The sequence below is a fragment of the Oncorhynchus masou genome, unplaced genomic scaffold (assembly GCF_036934945.1).
Source record: "Oncorhynchus masou masou isolate Uvic2021 unplaced genomic scaffold, UVic_Omas_1.1 unplaced_scaffold_4609, whole genome shotgun sequence".
NCBI lineage: Eukaryota > Metazoa > Chordata > Actinopteri > Salmoniformes > Salmonidae > Oncorhynchus > Oncorhynchus masou.
The window spans coordinates 780-24332 of NW_027011004.1; the positions used below are offsets into that span (position 1 = coordinate 780).

Below are 23553 nucleotides of genomic sequence, written 5' to 3' on the forward strand. Positions count from 1 at the left end.
CTTGAGACGATATGCAGAGAAGAATAGTAGAAACTCCTGAAATGCAGGTGTGACAAGCTTGTAGCGTCATAACCAAGAAGTCTCAGGGCTGAAATCGCTGCCAAATGTGCTTCAACAAAGTACTGAGCAAAGGGTCTGAAAACTTTATGCAAATGGGATATTTCAGTTTTATATTTGAATACATTTGAACAAAATCCTAAAAATCTGTTTTTCGCTTTGTCATTATGGGGTATTGTTTGTATATTGTTTGAGAATATACATTTTTTTTAAATGAATTTAGAATAAGGCTGTAACGTAACAAAATGTGGAAAAAATCAAGGGGTCTGAATACTTTCCGAATGCCCTGTATGTCTGAGGGCTTACCTGTCTCTCCGTGCGCTCTGCTTTGGTGGAGCTGGTCTCATGGTCCTTGTGCTGGTTACTGGTGCACAGCCAGCACACAAACATCTGGCACTGACGACAGTAGAACTCCTGCAGGTACTTGTGCTCGGTACAGATCTTCTGCGCCAGCTTGCCCGTGGGCGCAATCAGCTCGTGCTTTTTCAACTCCGCGTCTGATGCGGTTTCAGGTGGGCGTCGCAGTAGGACGCCATACACACCAGGCAAGACTTCACCGCAGCCCGCTGGTCTCCAGCGCCGTGGCACATGTCACAGGGCACGGCCATGGCTGGCAGCCTGCTGACACCACCACCACGGGAACCTCCTTGGCTCTACCCATGGTGTTGGCACGGTGGGCGCTCCGGATGGACTCCTGGCGGAGGTGGTGAGGGCCCCCTTGCGGAGCTGCTCCACGGCCTCTGCCAGCATGGTGTTCCTGGACAAGGAGGGCTTGGGACAGAATGTCTGGCGGCACTGGGGGCAGCTGTAGACTCCAGGGGAGCGAGGGTTGTCCTTGCTCCAGTAGTCCTTGATGCAGCCCATGCAGTAGCTGTGGCCACACGGGATGGTGACTGGCTCATTGGGGAGGTCCAGGCACACAGGACAGTTGAACTGCTCCTCCGTCCACAGATTACCACTCATAGTGAGACCACAGGTAGCAGAGGTGAATGTAGACTATTACAAAGAGAGAGAGCGGAAGAGAGAGAGAGAGAGAGAGAGAGAGACAGAGAGAATAGAGAAAGGCAACTGAGAGGAAAAAGTTGAGGTAGAGATGGATGAAAACAGAAATGGGTAGAATCAGAAAGAATGCTGTACACACAGAGAGATGAAGCTACAGAGCAGAGACACACAGAGATATGAGGTATAAGACAGAGGTATGAGTCTGTCCAGGGTGTTAGTCAGAGAGTGGTGATCTCATGAGATGGACCAATGGTGTTGTCGGAATAAAAGGAAGACAGGTAGAAGGGCGGGGCTAGAGTCACAGAGCTGGTTTAGGGAGAAAAACAGGAGGGGATGAGTTTCTTTGTGATGTCACATACCACAGTAACTAGAATAGAATGTCACCAGCATGTTACAGTAACTAGAATAGAATGTCACCAGCATGTTACAGTAACTAGAATAGAATGTCACCAGCATGTTACAGTAACTAGAATAGAAGGTGCATGTTACCGTAACTGGCATGCTACGGTAAATAGAAAGAAGGTCACCGGCATGCTAGAGTAACTAGAAAGAAGGCCACCGGCATGCTAGAGTAACTAGAAAGAAGGCCACCTGCATGTTACCGTAACTAGAAAAGAAGGTCACCTGCTTGTTACCGTAAATAGAAAGGAAGGTCACCGGCATGTTACAGTAACTAGAATAGAATGTCACCGGCATGTTACAGTAACTAGAATAGAAGGTCACCGGCATGTTACAGTAACTAGAATGGAAGGTCACCGGCATGTTACAGTAACTAGAATAGAAGGTCACCGGCATGTTACAGTAACTAGAATAGAAGGTCACCAGCATGTTATAGAAACTAGAATAGAAGGTCACCGTCATGTTACAGTAACTAGAATAGAAGGTCACCAGCATGTTATAGTAACTAGAATGGAAGGTCACCGGCATGTTACAGTAACTAGAATAGAAGGTCACCAGCATGTTACAGTAACTAGAATAGAAGGTCACCGGCATGGTACAGTAACTAGAATAGAAGGTCACCTGACTGTTACAATAACTAGAATAGAAGGTCACCAGCATGTTATAGTAACTAGAAAGAAGGTCACTGGCGTGTTACAGTAATTAGAATAGAAGGTCACCGACATGCTACAGTAACTAGAATAGAAGGTCACCGGCATGTTACAGTAACTAGAATAGAAGGTCACCGGCATGTTACAGTAATTAGAATAGAAGGTCACCGACATGCTACAGTAACTAGAATAGAAGGTCACCGGCATGTTACAGTAATTAGAATAGAAGGTCACCTGGCCTGTTACAGTAACTAGAAAGAAAATCACCTGCATGATACAGTAATTAGAATAGAAGGTCACCTGGCCTGTTACAGTAACTAGAAAGAATAAAGAAGATCACCTGCCTGTTACAGTAACTAGAAAAAAGATTACCTGCACGTTACAGTAACTAAAAATAGAAGGTCACCTGGCCTGGCAGGTCACCTGCCTGTTACAGTAACTAGAATTAAATAGAAAGAAGCTTCCTTCCTTGTCACGTCTACCAGTAACTGTGAAATGAACTGACCAAGCCTGTCAACAACCAGTCTCCCTCCATCTCTCACTGTGAAGTTGATCTAAAAGCCTGTCAACAACCAGTAAAACCTGTGAAGTGGTGAAAACAGACGCATCCTCACTGTGAAGTGGTGATCTGACCAAGCCTGTCAACAACCAGTAGAGGTCTACCATCCTCACTGTGAAGTGGTGATCTGACCAAGCCTGTCAACAACCAGTAGAGGTCTACCATTCTCACTGTGAAGTGGTGATCTGACCAAGCCTGTCAACAACCAGTAGAGGTCTACCATCCTCACTGTGAAGTGATGATCTGACCAAGCCTAAAAACAACCAGTAGAGGTCAACCATCCTCACTGTGAAGTGGTGATCTGACCAAGCCTGTCAACAACCAGTAGACTACCATCCCATGACCAAGCCTGTCAACAACCCTCACTGTGAAGTGGTGATCTGACCAAGCCTGTCAACAACCAGTAGAGGTCTACCATCCTCACTGTGAAGTGGTGATCTGACCAAGCCTGTCAACAACCAGTAGAGGTCTACCATCCTCACTGTGAAGTGGTGATCTGACCAAGCCTGTCAACAACCAGTAGAGGTCTACCATCCTCACTGTGAAGTGGTGATCTGACCAGAGGTCTACCATCCTCACTGTCAAGCCTGTCAACAACCAGTAGAGGTCTACCATCCTCACTGTGAAGTGGTGATCTGACCAAGCCTGTCAACAACCAGTAGAGGTCTACCATCCTCACTGTGAAGTGGTGATCTGACCAAGCCTGTCAACAACCAGTAGAGGTCTACCATCCTCACTGTGAAGTGGTGATCTGACCAAGCCTGTCAACAACCAGTAGAGGTCTACCATCCTCACTGTGAAGTGGTGATCTGACCAAGCCTGTCTTCAACCAGTAGAGGTCTACCATCCTCACTGTGAAGTGGTGATCTGACCAAGCCTGTCAACAACCAGTAGAGGTCTACCATCCTCACTGTGAAGTGGTGATCTGACCAAGCCTGTCAACAACCAGTAGAGGTCTACCATCCTCACTGTGAAGTGGTGCTCTGACCAAGCCTGTCAACAACCAGTAGAGGTCTACCATCCTCACTGTGAAGTGGTGATCTGACCAAGCCTGTCAACAACCAGTAGAGGTCTACCATCCTCACTGTGAAGTGTGATCTGACCAAGCCTGTCAACAACCAGTAGAGGTCTACCATCCTCATTCTGTCAACAACCAGTAGAGGTGTCATGTGAAGTGGTTCTGACCAAGCCTGTCAACCTTCTACCATTCCCTATGTCAACAACCTGTCTTGCTCCATAATATCCATCCATTGTTATGCCTGCGTCTACCTCCCACTGCAAGGTGTGCAGTTTCATTCTCTAATGCCAGGCCTAATTCAGTTCATTAACAAGCTGGGTAGGTGGGCGGATCTGATCAGTTCATTACCATCCTCTGTGAAGTGGTTGATCTGACCAAGCCTGTAGGGTTAGACCATCCTCACTGCTCATGATCTGCATACCTGTGAAAAGACAGATGATCTGACCCCTCCTGTCTCCATCCTCCAGTATCTACGCTGCAGTAGTTTATGTGGGGTGATCTGACCAAGGTCAACAACCAGTCTGTTATATCTGGTGTCATTCTCCTGTCTTATCCGGTGTCACTGTGTGAATTTCAAGCCTGTCAACAACCAGTAGAGGTCTCCATCTAATTCTCTCTCCCAACAACCAGTAGAGTCCCTCCCCGAGGACCTGAGCCCAGTAGGACCATCCCTCAGGACTACCTGTATGTGTCATGTGCATTTGACTTCTTGCTGTCCCCAGTCCACCTGCAAGGTGTGCAGTTTCATTGCTGCTGCTTCAGTTTTCAACTGTTCTGCCTGCGGCTATGGAATGTTGACGAGGGTAAGTCTGTTTATCTGGTGACCTGTCTTACCTTGTCCTGGAATTTAAGTATGCTCCCCTCTAATTCCTGTCCTCCCCGAGGACCATCCCTCAGGACTACCTGGCTTGTCCTGGACCTGCTACCTTGTCCGGCTATGGAACCCTGACCTGTTCACCGGACCTGCTACCTTGTCCTGGACATGCTACCTTGTCCCCGGACCTGCTGTTTTCGACTCTATCTACCGCACCTGCTTTCTCGAACTCTGAATGCTCAGCTATGAAAAGCCAATTGACATTTACTCCTGAGATGCTGACCTGTTGCACTCTCTACAACCACTGTGATCTATAGTCATCTATGAACGTTTGAACATGTTGGCCATGTATTGTTATAATCTCCACCCGGCACAGCCAGAAGAGGACTGGCCACCCCTCAGAGCCTGGTTCCTCTCTAGGTTTCTTCCAAGGTTCTTGCAATTCTAGGGAGTTTTTCCAAGCCACAGTGCTTCCACATCTGAATTGCTTGCTGTTTGGGGTTAAAGGCTGGGTTTCTGTACAGCACTTTGAGATATCAGCTGATGTAAAAAGAGCTTTATAAATACATTTGATTGATTGGTTGACAGGTGCTCAGGTCTCTGTCTGTGTGAGACTAGCTGTAATTGACTTGTTACAGGGTGCAGGAATGACCTATGTCTGTGTGCTGTTAGAGAGTTGGAATGCTGAGGGTGGGCTAATCTGGACAGGGTTCTCTGTGTTTTAGTATTGGCTTCAGATCACAGTATCTTCACCCCCTACCTAGGACCTGCCAGTGGCTAGAAGTCTCTATAGTCTTAAAACCTCTCCTCGTGTGTAGCCTATTTCCTTCTGGGTTTCCTTTCAGTACCAGAGACAGAGATAGGGGTAAAGGCCTATGCAAACTCTTGGCTGTTTCATTTTATGTGTAGTTCACCATTTTGCCCAGCAGATGTCCCACTTCACTGGGATTATTGTAGTACCACCTTTATACTGTTGTTGAATTCGAATTTTACGACCTCAGATCCCTTCACCAGCCTTAGTATGCTAATCATGGAGACCCTGGAATCCAATCAAAATGGTAAATTCACTTTGTACTCGTTGTTTCAGTGAGACTGGAGATAAGAACGGACATCTTGTGAAGGTCACAGAGGAAGGTAGGGGGAAGGAGAGTGTTTTTTTATTGGGAGATGTGGAGAGTAGATACAGTATCCATTAATTAGTCTAATCTAATCAGACTGGCCGCTACTCTCTGGACATCTTGTGTTCCTGCTGATCATTCTACACTGTGTTGCGAACAGAGATACACTGGGGCTGTGTTCAGTAGGGAGGAAACGTTTTGAAATGGAGTAACACGCACAGGCTTCCTGAACTTGTCCAATAAGAAATGTTTCCTAAAGTGTGCCCTGCTGAACACGACTCAGGTCCCTGTCTGTCAGTGTCACTGGGCGATGGCGATGACAGGGGGTACTGACTGTGACGGCTGGACCCACAATGCCATCTGTGTCTGGCCTCCTAAGTGGTCTCTTTGTTATGGGCCTGGTGCTAGAAAAGACTCATCGCTAATTCTCCTCTTTCTGACAGAAATGGCCCGTGTGTCTGCTTGCCTATGTGTGTGTGTGTGTGTGTGTGTGTGTGTGTATGAGTGTGTATGCCCGTGTGTGTGTGTGCATGTGTGTGTGCCCATGTGTGTGTGTGTGTGTGTGTGTGTGTGTGTGTGTGTGTGCGTGCGTGCGTGCGTGCGTGCGTGCGTGCGTGCGTGCGTGCGTGCGTGCGTGCGTGTGTGTGCGCGCGCGCCCGTGTGTGTATGTATGTACGTGTACGTGTGTGTGTGTCCAGAGCCCAATGACACAGTGAGTTCCACCCTGTCATGAAGCAGAATGTAGGACAACATAAGCAGCAGAAGGCAGTTTGTTCTGTATGATGACACGGGTTCTGTTCCCTGTAACCTGTCCCTCCCTCATCATTGTCTTTGGCCGAATGTCACCTGATTTAATCCTGTACTGCTTAGGTTAGTGCTGCAATCAAACTAGCTAGAGAGACTATAGAAACAGAAAGACTACAGCTTGGATCATCAATCTTCTGGTTTTCCATGGACCACAACATTAAAGGTTTTTGCTGTGGTCGACAAACTGAGAAACGCTGATGGACGTTTGTACTGTTCTGGGTAAGTGATTCAGAAAACGAAATGCCTCATATTTATTCATAAGAGATTGAGGGGGTTTGAAGTTATTGTTGTTAGATGAAATTAACAGACTGTAGCACTGTAGAGAATAAACAATATGAAGATGTGACTGACTGACTGTGTGTGTGTGTGTGTGTGTGTGTGTGTGTGTGTGTGTGTGTGTGTGTGTGTGTGTGTGTGTGTGTGGAGAGAGAGGGGGGGTTCAGGTGAGGTGAATTCCTGAGGCCTGTGTTGAGTGGCAGATTAACAGAGGTTTCAGCATGTCTTATCACGCTGTCACCACGCCAACCCCATTCCACCCTCCATCTCCCTCTGCAATCTGTTCTATGCCTTCTACCATCTTATGAAAGGTTTTTTGTTCACCCCCAAATACACACACACACACACACACACCCCACACACACACACACACACACACACACACACACACACACACACACACACACACACACACACACACACACACACCATACGCACACACAAACAAGCATTCCCACCTATAGCAGACTACATTTAATAGATTCATGATATCTGTTGTCTGGGTGTCAGGTGTAGCAGTTATACTCCTACTGCTTCTACCCTTACCTCTCCCTCCCCTCTCTTTCTCTCTTTCTCTTTCTTTCTCTCTTTCTCTCTTTCTCTCTTTCTCTCCCTCCCTCCCTCCCTCCCTCCCTCCCTCCCTCCCTCCCTCCCTCCCTCCCTCCCTCCCTCCCTCCCTCCCTCCCTCCCTCCCCTCCCTCCCTCCCTCCCTCCCTCCCTCCCTCCCTCCCTCCCTCCCTCCCTCCCTCCCTCCCTCCCTCCCTATGGTACTCCCATCAGCTCCTCTTTCTGGATGTGTTTTTAAATCTGAACTGGTGAAAATCACATCACTATTTGTTTTAATGTGAATGGAAATAAAGGGAGGATGGGTTGGATGATTTACCAAACACAACCTGTTGCTGATAGACACACACCTCTGTATATGGCTATTTCAGCTCATCATTTCCCCAGGTCTTTATAAATGCTGCCCTATGCATCAGCCGGGATGAAGGGGATGACTGAGTTTATATTCTCAATCACATGCTGAAATGACTAGGTTTACGTCCCAAATGGCACCCTATTCCCTATTTAGTGCCCTACTTTTGATCAATATCCATAGGGCGCTGATCCAAAGTAGCGCACTGTGAACGGAAAAGGGTGCTATTTGGGAAGCAGCCTAGCTGACTAGAACTAACGTTGTCTTTATCCGAGGAGCTAATGTTCTCTGAGTCTATGATTCATTTGGGGACACTGCACCTGTGGTGCATCCTCCATTGATCCATTTAGATAACAGCTTGATGTGCTGTGGAATGGTACTAACAGCATTACCTTGGCATTAACATTCATCTTCACATTATTATTAGCATGGGCAGTGGAACCAGAGCAATATAGTGCACTACATAGGGAATAGGATGCCATTTGGGATGCGTTCCTTCCTCCCGGTCCTAAAGGGATGGTGTGACTATTCCTAGATCAAGGTACCTAATCTACATTTCTAAATGATTGGACCTATGCATACAGTTGAAGTCGGAAGTTTACATACACTCAGGTTGAAGTCATTAAAACTCATTTTTCAACCACTCCACAAATGTATTGTTAACAAACTATAGTTTTGGCAAGCCGGTTAGGACTTCTACTTTGTGCATGACACAAGTCCTTTTTCCAACAATTGTTTACAGACAAATTATTTCACTTATAATTCACTTTATCACAATTCCAGTGGGTCAGAAGTTTACATACACTAAGTTGACTTTGCCTTTAAACAGCTTGGAAATTCCAGAAAAGGATGTCATGGCTTTAGAAGCTTCTGATAGGCTAATTGACATCATTTGAGTTAATTGGGGGTGTACCTGTGGATGTATTTCAAGGCCTACTTTCAAACTCAGTGCCTCTTTGATTTTCCCATGATGTCAAGCAAAAGAAATCAGCCAAGACCTCAGAAAAATAATTGTAGACCTCCACAAGTCTGGTTCATCCTTGGGAGCAATTTCCAAATGCCTGAAGGTACCACGTTCATCTGTACAAACAATAGTACGCAAGTATAAACACCATGGGACCACGCAGCTGTCATACCGCTCATGGAGGAGATGCGTTCTGTCTCCTAGAGATGAATGTACTTTGGTGCGAAAAGTGCAAATCAATCCCAGAACAACAGCAAAGGACCTTGTGAAGATGCTGGAGGAAACAGGTACAAAAGTATCTATATCCACATTAAAACAAGTCCTATATCGACATAACCTGAAGGCCGCTCAGCAAGGAAGAAGCCACTTCTCCAAAACCACCATAAAAAGCCAGACTACGGGTTTCTAACTGCCCATGGGGACATGTCCTCTGGTCTGATGAAACAAAAATAGAACTGTTTGGCCATAATGACCATCATTACGTTTGGAGGAAAAAGGGGAGGCTTGCAAGCCGAAGAACACCATCCCAACCATGAAGCACGGGGTGGCAGCATCATGTTGTGGGGGTGCTTTGCTGCAGGAGGGACTAGTGCCATTCACAAAATAGATGGCATCATGAGGAAAGAACATTAAGTGGATATATTGAAGCAACATCTCAAGACATCAGTCAGGAAGTTGCAAATGGGTCTTCCAAATGGACAATGACCCCAAGCATACTTCCAAAGTTGTGGCAAAATGGCTTATGGACAACAAAGTCAAGGTATTGGAGTGGCCATCACAAAGCCCTGACCTCAATTCTACAGAAAATCTGTGGGCAGAACTGAAAAGGCGTGTGCGAGCAAGGAGGCCTACAAAGCTGACTCTGTTACACCAGCAGGAGGAATGGGCAAAATATACCCAACTTATTGTGGGAAGCTTGTGGAAGGCTACCCGTGTTGGAAGAAATAAAAGCTTAAATAAATCCCTCTCGACTATTACTCTGACATTTTACATTCTTAAAATAAAGTGGTGATCCTAACTGACCAAAGACAGGCAGATTTTTACGAGGATTAAATGTCAGGAATTGTAAAAAACTGAGTTTAAATGTATTTGACTAAGGTGTATGTAAACTTATGACTTCAACTGTACACATTACATTACATTTACATTTAAGTCATGTTATTAGTATTCAAAGTGTATATATATTTTTTAACAGAAAATAACATTTAATTCTGCTTGTTTTCGCCATATGCCTGGTATAGTACCTGAGGGATTTGTTATAGTCACCTTGGAATAGAGAACCAGGAGGTTTGTTCCTCACATCAGAGGCTGCTTGGCATGGAGAACCAGGAGGTTTGTTCCTCCCATCAGAGGCTGCTTGGCATGGAGAACCAGGAGGTTTGTTCCTCCCATCAGAGGCTGCTTGGTATAGAGAACCAGGAGGTTTGTTCCTCCCATCAGAGGCTGCTTGGCATAGAGAACCAGGAGGTTTGTTCCTCCCATCAGAGGCTGCTTGGTATAGAGAACCAGGAGGTTTGTTCCTCCCATCAGAGGCTGCTTGGCATAGAGAACCAGGAGGTTTGTTCCTCCCATCAGAGGCTGCTTGGTATAGAGAACCAGGAGGTTTGTTCCTCCCATCAGAGGCTGCTTGGCATAGAGAACCAGGAGGTTTGTTCCTCCCATCAGAGGCTGCTTGGTATAGAGAACCAGGAGGTTTGTTCCTCCCATCAGAGGCTGCTTGGCATAGAGAACCAGGAGGTTTGTTCCTCCCATCAGAGGCTGCTTGGCATAGAGAACCAGGAGGGCTGTTCCTTCCATCAGAGAGAGGTTTCCTTGGAGGGGGAGACTGTGTGTGTGTGTGTGTGTGTGTGTGTGTGTGTGTGTGTGTGTGTGTATGACTCACCATTATAGTGGTAAATCAAATAGACTCAAGCGTGGAAACATCCTAGAGAACGATGAGGGTAAAAAACAGGATGTAGGATGTCGTTTCAGGTTGTATGAACATAGTGAACATGTGGATTATCATTGATACACTGTCTGACTGATCTCTGTAGACACGCACACACGCACGCACGCACGCACGCACACACGCACACACGCACACACGCACACAACACAGTGCACACACACACACACACACACACACACACACACACACACACACACACACACACACACACACACACACCACAGGACGTCCTCAACCACCCTCTAATCTACAACATCTGTTAGGAAATGGATGGTTTCCTTCTATTTAATGGGAAAGCCAATACACAGCCCAGCTCATTAAAATACTATCACAATCCATCAGGACTTAATACAAACACCATCAATCATAATATTGAGTCACCATCCTCATGAAATGTCTCGGTCACTTTGGCTGCCAGACTCATGTTGGCCTGGTAAGTTATGACTGTATGTAAATGTGTTTGAATTGTTTTCTAAGAGGCATCAGGGGATATACTTAATAATACAACGCATTTTCAGTTGAGTAATTGAAAAAACAACAACTTTTGAGTCCTTCATATTGTAGGTCTGTGATGAATGAGGGTATTTACTAAATGCAGGGTGACATATACACTAGATGTGATAACTGCTGAGGTACGACTCTAGGGGCCGAGGTACGACTCTAGGGGCCGAGGTACGACTCTAGGGGCCGAGGTACGACTCTAGGGCCGAGGTAAGACTCTAGGGCCGAGGTAAGACTCTAGGGGCCGAGGTAAGACTCTAGGGGCCGAGGTACGACTCTAGGGGCCGAGGTAAGACTCTAGGGGCCGAGGTACGACTCTAGGGGCCGAGGTACGACTCTAGGGCCGAGGTACGACTCTAGGGCCGAGGTACGACTCTAGGGGCCGAGGTACGACTCTAGGGGCCGAGGTAAGACTCTAGGGGCCGAGGTAAGACTCTAGGGGCCGAGGTACGACTCTAGGGGCCGAGGTACGACTCTAGGGCCGAGGTAAGACTCTAGGGGCCGAGGTCCGACTCTAGGGGCTGAGGTACGACTCTAGGGGCCGAGGTACGACTCTAGGGGCCGAGGTACGACTCTAGGGGCCGAGGTAAGACTCTAGGGGCCGAGGTACGACTCTAGGGGCCGAGGTACGACTCTAGGGGCCGAGGTAAGACTCTAGGGGCCGAGGTAAGACTCTAGGGGCCGAGGTAAGACTCTAGGGGCCGAGGTACGACTCTAGGGGCGAGGTAAGACTCTAGGGGCCGAGGTAAGACTCTAGGGGCCGAGGTATGACTCTAGGGGCCGAGGTAAGACTCTAGGGCCGAGGTACGACTCTAGGGGCCGAGGTAAGACTCTAGGGGCCGAGGTACGACTCTAGGGGGCGAGGTAAGACTCTAGGGGCCGAGGTAAGACTCTAGGGGCCGAGGTACGACTCTAGGGGCCGAGGTAAGACTCTAGGGGCCGAGGAATGACTCTAGGGGCCGAGGTAAGACTCTAGGGGCCTGAGGTAAGACTCTAGGGGCTGAGGTAAGACTCTAGGGGCCGAGGTAAGACTCTAGGGGCCGAGGTACGACTCTAAGGGCCGAGGTAAGACTCTAGGGCCGAGGTACGACTCTAGGGGCCGAGGTACGACTCTAGGGCCGAGGTAAGACTCTAGGGGATGAGGTAAGACTCTAGGGGCCGAGGAAGACTCTAGGGGCTGAGGTAAGACTCTAGGGGCTGAGGTAAGACTCTAGGGGCCGAGGTAAGACTCTAGGGCCGAGGTAAGACTCTAGGGCCGAGGTAAGACTCTAGGGGCCGAGGTACGACTCTAGGGGCCGAGGTACGACTCTAGGGGCCGAGGTACGACTCTAGGGGCCGAGGTACGACTCTAGGGGCCGAGGTAAGACTCTAGGGCCGAGGTACGACTCTAGGGCCGAGGTAAGACTCTAGGGGCCGAGGTAAGACTCTAGGGGCCGAGGTAAGACTCTAGGGGTACGACTTAGCTGAGGTACGACTCTAGGGCCGAGGTACGACTCTAGGGCCGAGGTAAGACTCTAGGGGCCGAGGTACGACTCTAGGGGCCGAGGTACGACTCTAGGGGCTGAGGTAAGACTCTAGGGGCCGAGGTAAGACTCTAGGGGCGAGGTAAGACTCTAGGGGCCGAGGTAAGACTCTAGGGGGCGAGGTACGACTCTAAGGGCCGAGGTAAGACTCTAGGGGCCGAGGTACGACTCTAGGGGCCGAGGTAAGACTCTAGGGGCGAGGTAAGACTAGGGGCCGAGGGTACGACTCTAGGGCCGAGGTAAGACTCTAGGCCGAGGTAAGACTCTAGGGCCGAGGTACGACTCTAGGGGCCTGAGGTCGACTCTAGGGCCGAGGTACGGACTCTAGGGGCCGAGGTAAGACTCTAGGGGCCGAGGAATGACTCTAGGGGCCGAGGTAAGACTCTAGGGGCCGAGGTACGACTCTAGGGGCCGAGGTAAGACTCTAGGGGCCGAGGTACGACTCTAGGGGCCGAGGTACGACTCTAGGGGCCGAGGTAAGACTCTAGGGGGCGAGGTAAGACTCTAGGGGCCGAGGTAAGACTCTAGGGGCCGAGGTATGACTCTAAGGGCCGAGGTACGACTCTAAGGGCCGAGGTACGACTCTAGGGGCCGAGGTAAGACTCTAGGGGCCGAGGTAAGACTAGGGGCCGAGGTACGACTCTATGGGCCGAGGTAAGACTCTAGGGGCCGAGGTAAGACTCTAGGGGCCGAGGTAAGACTCTAGGGGCCGAGGTAAGACTCTAGGGGCCGAGGTAAGACTCTAGGGGCCGAGGTAAGACTCTAGGGGCCGAGGTAAGACTCTAGGGGCCGAGGTAAGACTCTAGGGGCCGAGGTAAGACTCTAGGGGCTGAGGTAAGACTCTAGGGGCTGAAGACTCTAGGGGCCGGAGGTAAGACTCTAGGGGCCGAGGTCGACTCTAGGGGCCGAGGTCGACTCTAGGGGCCGAGGTACGACTCTCGGGGCTGAGGTATGACTTTAGGGGCTGAATGATACATTTTAAGGCTGATATAAAGGTTAAAAGCATGTTTTAAAGTTTACTGATCTGGGTTGGTGCTTTAGCTGGCTAGTACAGGATGGTGAAAAAGCCCTGTCCAGTTTCCGTGAGATACCTTGAGGCTGGCTATAGGCCATCCTCCTTACCTCAGCTCCATAAATATCCCAGCATGCCTCTGGAGGGCTTTGCTTTGTCATTGGCTGCGTTTATACAGGTAGTCCAATTTAGATATTTTGTCCAATGATTGACAAGAGATCTGATCTGATTGGTCTAAAGACCAATTAATTTCAAAATATCAGAATTGGACTGCCGGTGTAAACACAGCCATTGTAGCAACAAGGTCTGGTCTGTCTGGAAGGATGTTTTTCACACACCCGACAGACAGACTTACAGACTTACAGACAGACAGACAGACAGACAGACAGACAGACAGATGCAAACAAAGAGAAAAAGATAGAGACAGGGGGAGAGACAGAGAGAGAGAGTGTGTGTGTTTATTTGTGTGAGAGCGAGAAAGAGATTGTGTGTGTGTGCATGCGTACTATTTGTGCATGCGTACTGGAGTTCATGCCAGGTTGTGCATGAATTGGTTGATTGCAGGTGACAGGTTTCACACAATTTATCTTGGGCGTCAAATAGTGCATAACACCGTGTGAATGCCGAAGCAAAGCCAAAGTCAACCTTGATCTCACGCTAGGATGTGTTGGAGGGGAAAGAGAGGACCGTAGCATCACAAGTCAGTGTGGATCTGGATTCTCTCTGACAGGTTTCGGAACGAGGGGTCAATGGTGGTGTGTCTCAGTAGTAATAACAATCTGATACCATTCAGTGAGACACTTGTAAGCAATACAAGCAAAGTGGTCAAGCTAGGACTCACACAGTACTGGTGATGAAACAGTCAAACTGGGACTCACACAGTACTGGTGATGAAACAGTCAAGCTGGGACTAACACAGTACTGGTGATGAAACAGTCAAGCTGGGACTCACACAGTACTGGTGATGAAACAGTCAAGCTGGGACTCACACAGTACTGGTGATGAAACAGTCAAGCTGGGACTAACACAGTACTGGTGATGAAACAGTCAAGCTGGGACTCACACAGTACTGGTGATGAAACAGTCAAGCTGGGACTCACACAGTACTGGTGATGAAACAGTCAAGCTGGGACTCACACAGTACTGGTGATGAAACAGTCAAGCTGGGACTCACACAGTACTGGTGATGAAACAGTCAAGCTGGGACTGACACAGTACTGGTGATGAAACAGTCAAGCTGGGACTCACACAGTACTGGTGATGAAACAGTCAAGCTGGGTGGTGATGAAACAGTCAAGCTGGGACTCACACAGTACTGGTGATGAAACAGTCAAGCTGGGACTCACACAGTACTGGTGCTGGAACAGTCAAGCTGGGACTCACACAGTACTGGTGATGAAACAGTCAAGCTGGGACTCACACAGTACTGGTGATGAAACAGTCAAGCTGGGTGGTGATGAAACAGTCAAGCTGGGACTCACACAGTACTGGTGATGAAACAGACAAGCTGGGACTCACACAGCACTGGACACAGTCAGTTGGAGACAGTGTGTGTATGATGTATGGTAATTATAGTCTTGTGTTCTGGCTTTAATGGCCACACCTACTCATATCTCTACCCGGTACAACCAGAAGAGGACTGGCCACCCCTCTGAGACTGGTTCCTCTCTACCCGGTACAGCCAGAAGAGGACTGGCCACCCTCTGAGACTGGTTCCTCCTCTGAGGACTGGCCACCCTCTGAGACTGGTTCCCTCTACCCGGTACAGCCAGAAGAGGACTGGCCACCCTCAGAGACTGGTTCCTCTCTACCCAGTACAGCCAGAAGAAGACTGGCCACCTCTCAGAGACTGGCTCCTCTCTACCCGGTACAGCCAGAAGAGGACTGGCCACCCCTCAGAGCCTGGCTCCTCTCTACCCGGTACAGCCAGAAGAGGACTGGCCACCTCTCAGAGCCTGGTTCCTCTCTACCCGGTACAGCCAGAAGAGGACTGTCCACCTCTCAGAGCCTGGCTCCTCTCTACCCGGTACAGCCAGAAGAGGACTGGCCACCTCTCAGAGCCTGGCTCCTCTCTAGGTTTCTTCCTAGATTCTTGCCTTTATGGAGTTGTTCCTAGCCACCATGCTTCTACATCTGCATTGCTTGCTCTTTGGGGTTTTAGGCTGGGTGTCTGTAAATCACTTTCGGACAACTGCTGATGTAAAAAGGGCTTTGTAAAAGACATTTGATTGTATCCATCCTGTACTGTATGTGTTGGCCAACTCTATGCTTCTTGTTGCCATGTACCATATATGTAGGAAGACTGAAGTCGGCCTCAGCACAAATACAGTATGAATACATGGTGACTGTAGGGAAAGAGCAAGAGGCTAATTGAATGGTAGTGTCTTTACAATGGAGGAATCAACAAAGCTTCCTAGTGATTTAGTGAGGCTAACTGAATGGTAGTGTCTTTACAATGGAGTAATCAACCAAGCTTCCTAGTGATTTAGTGAGGCTAACTGAATGGTAGTGTCTTTACAATGGAGTGATCAACCAAGCTTCCTAGTGATTTAGTGAGGCTAACTGGAGTAATTAACCAAGCTTCCTAGTGATTTAGTGAGGCTCTGAATTACAATGGAGTGATCAACCAAGCTTCCTAGTGAATGTAGAAGGGCACAGTTGACATGTTTGGCACCAAAGTTAATTTTTATTCATTTTTTACAATGTACAATATACAAAAATATAGAGTAGCAAAAAATTCACAGTGTCTGAAAGGCAGTGATTAAAAAGTCTCAATTCACAAATCCAACAGCCATGTTTGTAGTTCTGGAAAAGAGCAATAACTTGTGAGCAGGACTACAATACCCAGCTGACAGTACCACCTGGTTGATTGCGTAGAAGGGTGCAGAGCCCTTTGATTGGTGTTTTTCCAACATGCAACAGCAACATGTCCAATCACGATGACAAAACGAAGTGAATGTGTCCTGTGAATGTCCACAACGATGAATGTACAAGTAATATTTATTTGAATTTTATTTTTTACACACACACACACACACACACACACACACACACACACACACACACACACACACACACACACACACACACACACACACACACACACACACACACACACACACACACACACACACACACGCAATTAAACTCATTGAAATACATGAAGAGGGTTGTATCTTGAGATTTGAGGGTAACAGATACCATGGCAGCTAAACCTATGTGTGGCTACATTACTACATCACAGGGCTGAACATTAATCTACATAGTATCTAGGCTGGTCCCAGATCTGTCATTACTACATTACAGGGTTGAACATTATGCTACCATAACATCTAACCTGGTCTCAGATCTGTCATTACTACATTACAGGGATGAACATTATGCTACATAACATCTAGCCTTGTCCCTGATCTGTTTGTGCTCCTGCCAACCCCATTGGTCATTGTCAAGCCATGTGACAATGAGTGGTGAGGGGTTGGCATGACAGCACAAACAGACTGGCGTTCACATCAAATCCAGGATGGAGAACAACTCGGTTACTGACAGGTACAAACCTCCATCTCCTTCTTGATATTTACAAAACATATCAATTTTTACAACTAGAAGCCTTTAAAAACACAGAAAAGCTATACAATATACATTTTACAAACCATACTGACTTTAGGTTGCATTGCCTTTAGCATCTATGAACAAATTAAGATTAGCTGTTTAAGAAAACATGGCTTAACATTCATCGAATGGAGAATGAATAGTTTGAGAACCTTCACGGTAAACTTCCAGACTCAGTGTCATTTAGGTGAAGATGTCCTACCATTATCTCAGTGTCATTTAGGTGAAGATGTCCGACCATTATCTCAGTGTCATTTAGGTGAAGATGTCCTACCATCAGCTCAGTGTCATTTAGGTGAAGATGTCCTACCATCAGCTCAGTGTCATTTAGGTGAAGATGTCCTACCATTATCTCATCAGCTCAGTGTCATTTAGGTGAAGATACCATCAGTGGAGGAGGTGCTGAGTGATCCAGTATTGTGATCTAGTGGAGGAGGTGCTGAGTGATCCAGTATTGTGATCTAGGTGGAGGAGGTGCTGGAGTGATCCAGTATTGTGATCTAGTGGAGGTGGAGGTGCTGGAGGAGGTGCTGAGTGATCCAGTATTGTGATCTAGTGGAGGAGGTGCTGAGTGATCCAGTATTGTAATCCAGGTGATGATCTTATCTGCCCCCATTCCATACCCATGTCATCATACCAACATGACAAACACATTTTCCTGTAGCATGATGATGAAACAGTGCCCTTACACACTAACTGTATTCATCATGCTTCACGTCAAGGTTTGGTTTACAGATCATTTCCCCACATTTCCAATTTGATGCATCCATTTATCCATTTGAAGGGATGAGGGTGGTGGGACAGCGATCCATTTGAAGGGATGAGGGTGGTGAGACAGCAGAACTATTTGAAGGGATGAGGGTGGTGAGACAGCGAACTATTTGAAGGGATGAGGTGGTGAGACAGCGAACTATTTGAAGGGATGAAGGTGGTGAGACAGCGAACTATTTGAAGGGATGAGGGTGGTGAGACAACGAACCATTTGAAGGGATGAGGGTGGTGAGACAGCGATCCATTTGAAGGGATGAGGGTGGTGAGACAGCGATCCATTTGAAGGGATGAGGGTGGTGAGACAGCGATCCATTTGAAGGGATGAGGGTGGTGAGACAGCGAACTATTTGAAGGGATGAGGGTGGTGAGACAGCGAACTATTTGAAGGGATGAGGGTGGTGAGACAGCGAACCATTTGAAGGGATGAGGGTGGGAGACAAGACATTTGAAGGGATGAGGGTGGTGAGACAAGGGATGAGGGTGGTGAGACAAGCGAACCATTTGAAGGGATGAGGGTGGTGAGACAGCGAACCATTTGAAGGGATGAGGGTGGTGAGACAGCGAACCATTTGAAGGGATGAGGGTGGTGAGACAGCGATCCATTTGAAGGGATGAGGGTGGTGAGACAGCGATCCATTTGAAGGGATGAGGGTGGTGAGACAGCTAACCAGTTGAAGGGATGAGGGTGGTGAAACATCTTACCATTTGAAGGGATGAGGGTGGTGAGACAGCAAACCAGTTGAAGGGATGAGGGTGGTGAGACAGCGATCCATTTGAAGGGATGAGGGTGTTGAGACAGCGATCCATTTGAAGGGATGAGGGTGTTGAGACAGCGATCCATTTGAAGGGATGAGGGTGGTGAGACAGCTATCCATTTGAAGGGATGAGGGTGGTGAGACAGCGAACCATTTGAAGGGATGAGGTGGTTAGACAGCTAAACTATTTGAAGGGATGAGGGTGGTGAGACAGCGAACCATTTGAAGGGATGAGGGTGGTGAGACAGCGATCCATTTGAAGGGATGAGGGTGGTGAGACAGCTAACCATTTGAAGGATGAGAGGTGGTGAGACAGCAAACTATTTGAAGGGATGAGGGTTGAAGGGATGAGGGTGGTGAGACAGCGAACCATTTGAAGGGATGAGGGTGGTGAGACAGCGAACCATTTGAAGGGATGAGGGTGGTTAGACAGCGATCCATTTGAAGGGATGGTGGTGAGACAGCGAACCATTTGAAGGGGATGAGGGTGGCTAGGAACCATTTGAAGGGATGAGGTGGTGAGACAGCGAACCATTTGAAGGGATGAGGGTGGTGAGACAGCGAACCATTTGAAGGGATGAGGGTGGTTAGACAGCGAACCATTTGAAGGGATGAGGGTGGTGAGACAGCGATCCATTTGAAGGGATGAGGGTGGTGAGACAGCGATCCATTTGAAGGGATGAGGGTGGTGAGACAGTGAACCATTTGAAGGGATGAGGGTGGTGAGACAGCGAACTATTTGAAGGGATTGGTTAGAACAGTGAACCATTTGAAGGGATGAGGGTGGTGAGACAGCGATCCATTTTAAGGGATGAGGGTGGTGAGACAGCGAACCATTTGAAGGGATGAGGGTGGTGAGACAGGATCGCTGAGTATCTGGGTTGTTCAAAATACATGTTTTTTCTCAAAATTGCTCCTTTTACAACGACTCTGAATCCCCGCTATTGTCATTTTTGGGTGTCGGTGCAGGTAGTTACAGGATTATAAACCCTTTCAGAGGGCCGTGGTCACGTCCCATTTGGCTCCATATTCCCTACATAGTGCACTCCTTTCAACCAGGGCCCATTGGGCTCTAGTCAAAAGTAGTGCACTATATAGGGAATAGGGTGCCATTTGGGACGTGACCCAGAAGTCCTTGGGCTGCTCAGATGAAAGCAGTACCAGCCCCTCACTCCTTTCCTCTCTGTTCGTCCACACTGCGGGGGCACCTGACCATGAGGCTAATCTGATGCAGCGTGTCCAAACAGACAGGAGAAACAAGTTGGTGAGCAGAAGCATGACAAACGTGCCCATACTGTCAGTGTCATTGAGTTCTGCATTTTCACCATCATAAAGCCGGTGTTTAGAGCTGGAAGGTGTCTTGTCAGCATATTCCGGTACGGTATCCTTTGGGAACGGTTGAGTTTGCCGTCTATATCGAATACAAACCAGCCACAATGTCTTATATTCTCCTCAGATCAAATGAAGTCTGGGTTTCTGTGATATACATGATCTGATACCGTAGGGTTTTACAGGAGACCTTTAATCGCGTTGTTTTAGAACAGATTCCACAAGTAGTGAATCTCCATACTGAACCATAAGGCTGCTACAGCCCAGCTCCCTCATAAGACTCCAACTCCCAGCATTCCATGGTCCAGTCTACTTCCTCCTCTTGAGATGAGTTGCTGTACTGCACAGTAGAGAGAAAAAACAACGTCATAAAACAGTCATATCAACTGAACAGTCACAATGACACCATTCTCCTGTTGGTTGATAGGACAGTTCAACCTCCGCCCGCACTGGTGATTGAGAAGAACGTGCATGGTTCGGACCTTGAGAGGACACCCAGTTCAAAGGTCTGCCCGGTCGTCAACACAGCTCCCCCTCACTGTAGCAAAGCACACACTCAATAGAGGAGAGGAGAGAGAGAGGAAACGGTGAAGGGTCTGGGGTGCAGGAGTGTTTCAACTTCCCATAGAGAAGAGAGTTGGGGGGGGGGGGTCCTGTCTCAACTGTGGTGCATAGTTCCTGCAAGGTGAGTCGGGGTGGAAGGTGGTCGTATTTGCCCAGGGGTGCAGGGTAGTAGGTGTGTAAGCGTTATTCTGGGGGAGAGAGGGGAAGAGAGGGACGAGGAAGAAGTTGCAGCTCTCGTCCGGGGAGAAGGTTGTTCTTGTTCAGCGTCTGTGGAAGACAGAAGGGAACAGAACAGGGGGTGATCAGTAGGTGCAACATGGGAGAAAACGTTTCTAAAGGCAGGAGGTGCTACCTGATCTCGTCCAATGAGAAAGCTCATTTTTGTTTCCAGTTCCACTTCCCTGCAACGCCCTACTGTACCACCCACTAACAGAATCTCTCTCCTCGCCTCCTTCTCAAACCCATTGGTGAAGAAGGTCAAGGGGGCGGACCTCTGGCTTTGGGTTTTGAGACAGAGGCGAGGACACAAGGAGTATGCAATTGAGATTCTCTCCCACAGTTACATCATACTGTATCTTCACACACAGACCCGATCCACAGAGATAGTATAATACATAAAACTGTATCAACAAGTAGATTTATCAATCACACACAGACCCGATCAATCACACAGAGATAGTATAATACATAAAACTGTATCAACAAGTAGACACGATCAATCACACACAGATGGACTACCGATCCCTCTAGGGGTCTCAGATAGAAAAACCATGGTGGTAATTGCTGGTAACCATGGCTAGAGGAAGACACAGGAAGGACATGAGGGATGGTTTGTGTGTGTGTGTGTGTGTGTGTGTGTGTATGAGGAGACAGCCAAAGAGCAGACGTTAGTTAATTAATTCAAGTAATGGCTCGATTAATCAAACACAGCTGTGTGAGTCTCGCCCTCCTTTCTGATAGGTTAACAGGCTAATGAACACATTAATAAAGAGTGGGAGGAAAACAGACGGTATATCACTGGGACATCACAAGGGCAGGAAGGACGGACGGACACTGTCTCTCTGCCATTCTACCAAAGAGCAAAATAGGCACAATCAGACAAGCAAGGACTACAATGACCTGACCATTTGAGGTCTGATATTTGGTATTTGAAGCAGACCTATGTTCAAATAATATTTACTATCTTTCAAATTCTTCATCCTGTGCTTGATTGGGCTCGCCTGATGCAGGTCTGCAAACCCCACCCATCTGGCACTCCCTAAAACAGATTGTTCCATTCCCTGACTCTGCCCTGTAAGTTGTTCCATTCCTGTGTGTAAGTGTGTGTGTGTGTGTGGGGGGGGTAGAAAGAGTGGAATACTCCACCTTGAACTCCATGGGGTGTACTTCTCGTTCTTTGGCGTCGTGTTGCCCTTATAGCTGAGGTGGTTGGGTGTGGTGGGGTGGATGACGGCTGACTCCTGGGAGGGCTTGTGGAGTCGTTGGCAGCAGGCGTAGACCAGGACCGACAGCCCCACCGCTGCAAAGAACACAACGCTCCCGTGGCCATCAGGTGGAACAGAGAGAAGGCTGGTGGGAGGACAGAGAAAGGGACAGAGTTTGAATATCATTGGTATTATTTACTACATCATCATTGATTTAATATGTAACAATATGTCTGTTTTGGCAATGTAGTCATGTTCCCTAAAAATTGTGAGTTCAAACCTGTTTTGAAGGCTAAGTGCAGCTAAGCTAGTGATCAGACCTGGTTTCAAATACTATTTGAAATCAGTTAAAATGCCTTATCTGTGCTTAATTGAGCTTTCCTGGCTAAATGGAACATTTCTAAAAGTGTGAACCCTGGTCTTGGAAAGATTACAAATAGTATTTGAACCCAGGTCTACTCGCAACATTGCAATAGCTCCATAACGTTTTTGTCATGAGAGGATCCGCTCAAAAGACCAAGAATCATACTGAAATGGGTTTGACTACTGTACATGCCTTGAGACTCAATTAGTTCTTCAAATCTGTTTTGGAATACTGACTGTCCAACAGCAAGTTACAAGTGACCAAATCAGATTTGTGTGTGTTCAGACAGCAGTCATTTGCTGACGTTGCTATGCTAGTTGTCATAGTAACAACGGATGTGTGCGGTGGTGTAGCCTGATTGGTGGTGCTCGTGCTTCCTATCACTCAGAAGTTATCTAGCAAGCTAAGGTGACAACAATGCCTCCCTGTTGTTTTGAATGTTCAAATTCATAGAGGAAGAACACTTTTTTTAAAAACCTCAAAGGATAACATGATCCAACTTTTAAAACTAATCCTTTTCGGCTAGCCAGCTAGCCACAGCCATCAGCTAGCTAGCCATTAGCCGTCAGCTAGCACAGCCGAAGCTGCAGCTGAAGAAGACAGCAGTCAGCCAGCTAGCCACAGCGAATCAGCTAGCTAGCTGTTTAGCTTTGTGCACATTCAGTAAATTGTTCTTAAATTAACAAGCTAATTAGCTTCCACATGGTCTTGTCAAAACTGTCAACCCACTAGTTAGTAAGCAACAATATTTACCAAATAAATCAAATTCTGACTGTTCAGACAGAAGTTGCACAGCCAGGAATCAGATTTGCATCTGATTGCAAACCACCTACAAAGGTGGTTTGAAATATGTCTTGAAATATTTGATTCCATTTACTTTTTGGCTGTTCAGACTGCAGGAAAAATAACAGATTCGGACCAGATGTGGATTTTTAAAAAATTTGAATCACTTCAAACTGCCAATGTGAACAAGGCTTTAGTCAATGGGGATCTGCTTGAGCCTACATCCACATAGTGGTTGTTTTGACAGTGTCAGAGTTGGAACTGTGTTAGAGCTGTCAGATCCACAAGCGGCTCCTGGCATCATTCCTAAAGCAGACATTGCCATTGGCTGAACAGTGTCGCATTAAGAGAAATCCCTTGCAGCCTTGTTTAGAAGTTTTAACACTGGAA

At 47.6% G+C, this 23553-nt stretch overlaps 1 pseudogene; it reads right to left on the minus strand.

Annotated features, from left to right (window-relative positions):
• Positions 1-363: 363 nt before the first annotated feature.
• LOC135535207 (E3 ubiquitin/ISG15 ligase TRIM25-like) lies at positions 364-1292 on the minus strand (annotated as a pseudogene).
• Positions 1293-23553: the final 22261 nt, after the last annotated feature.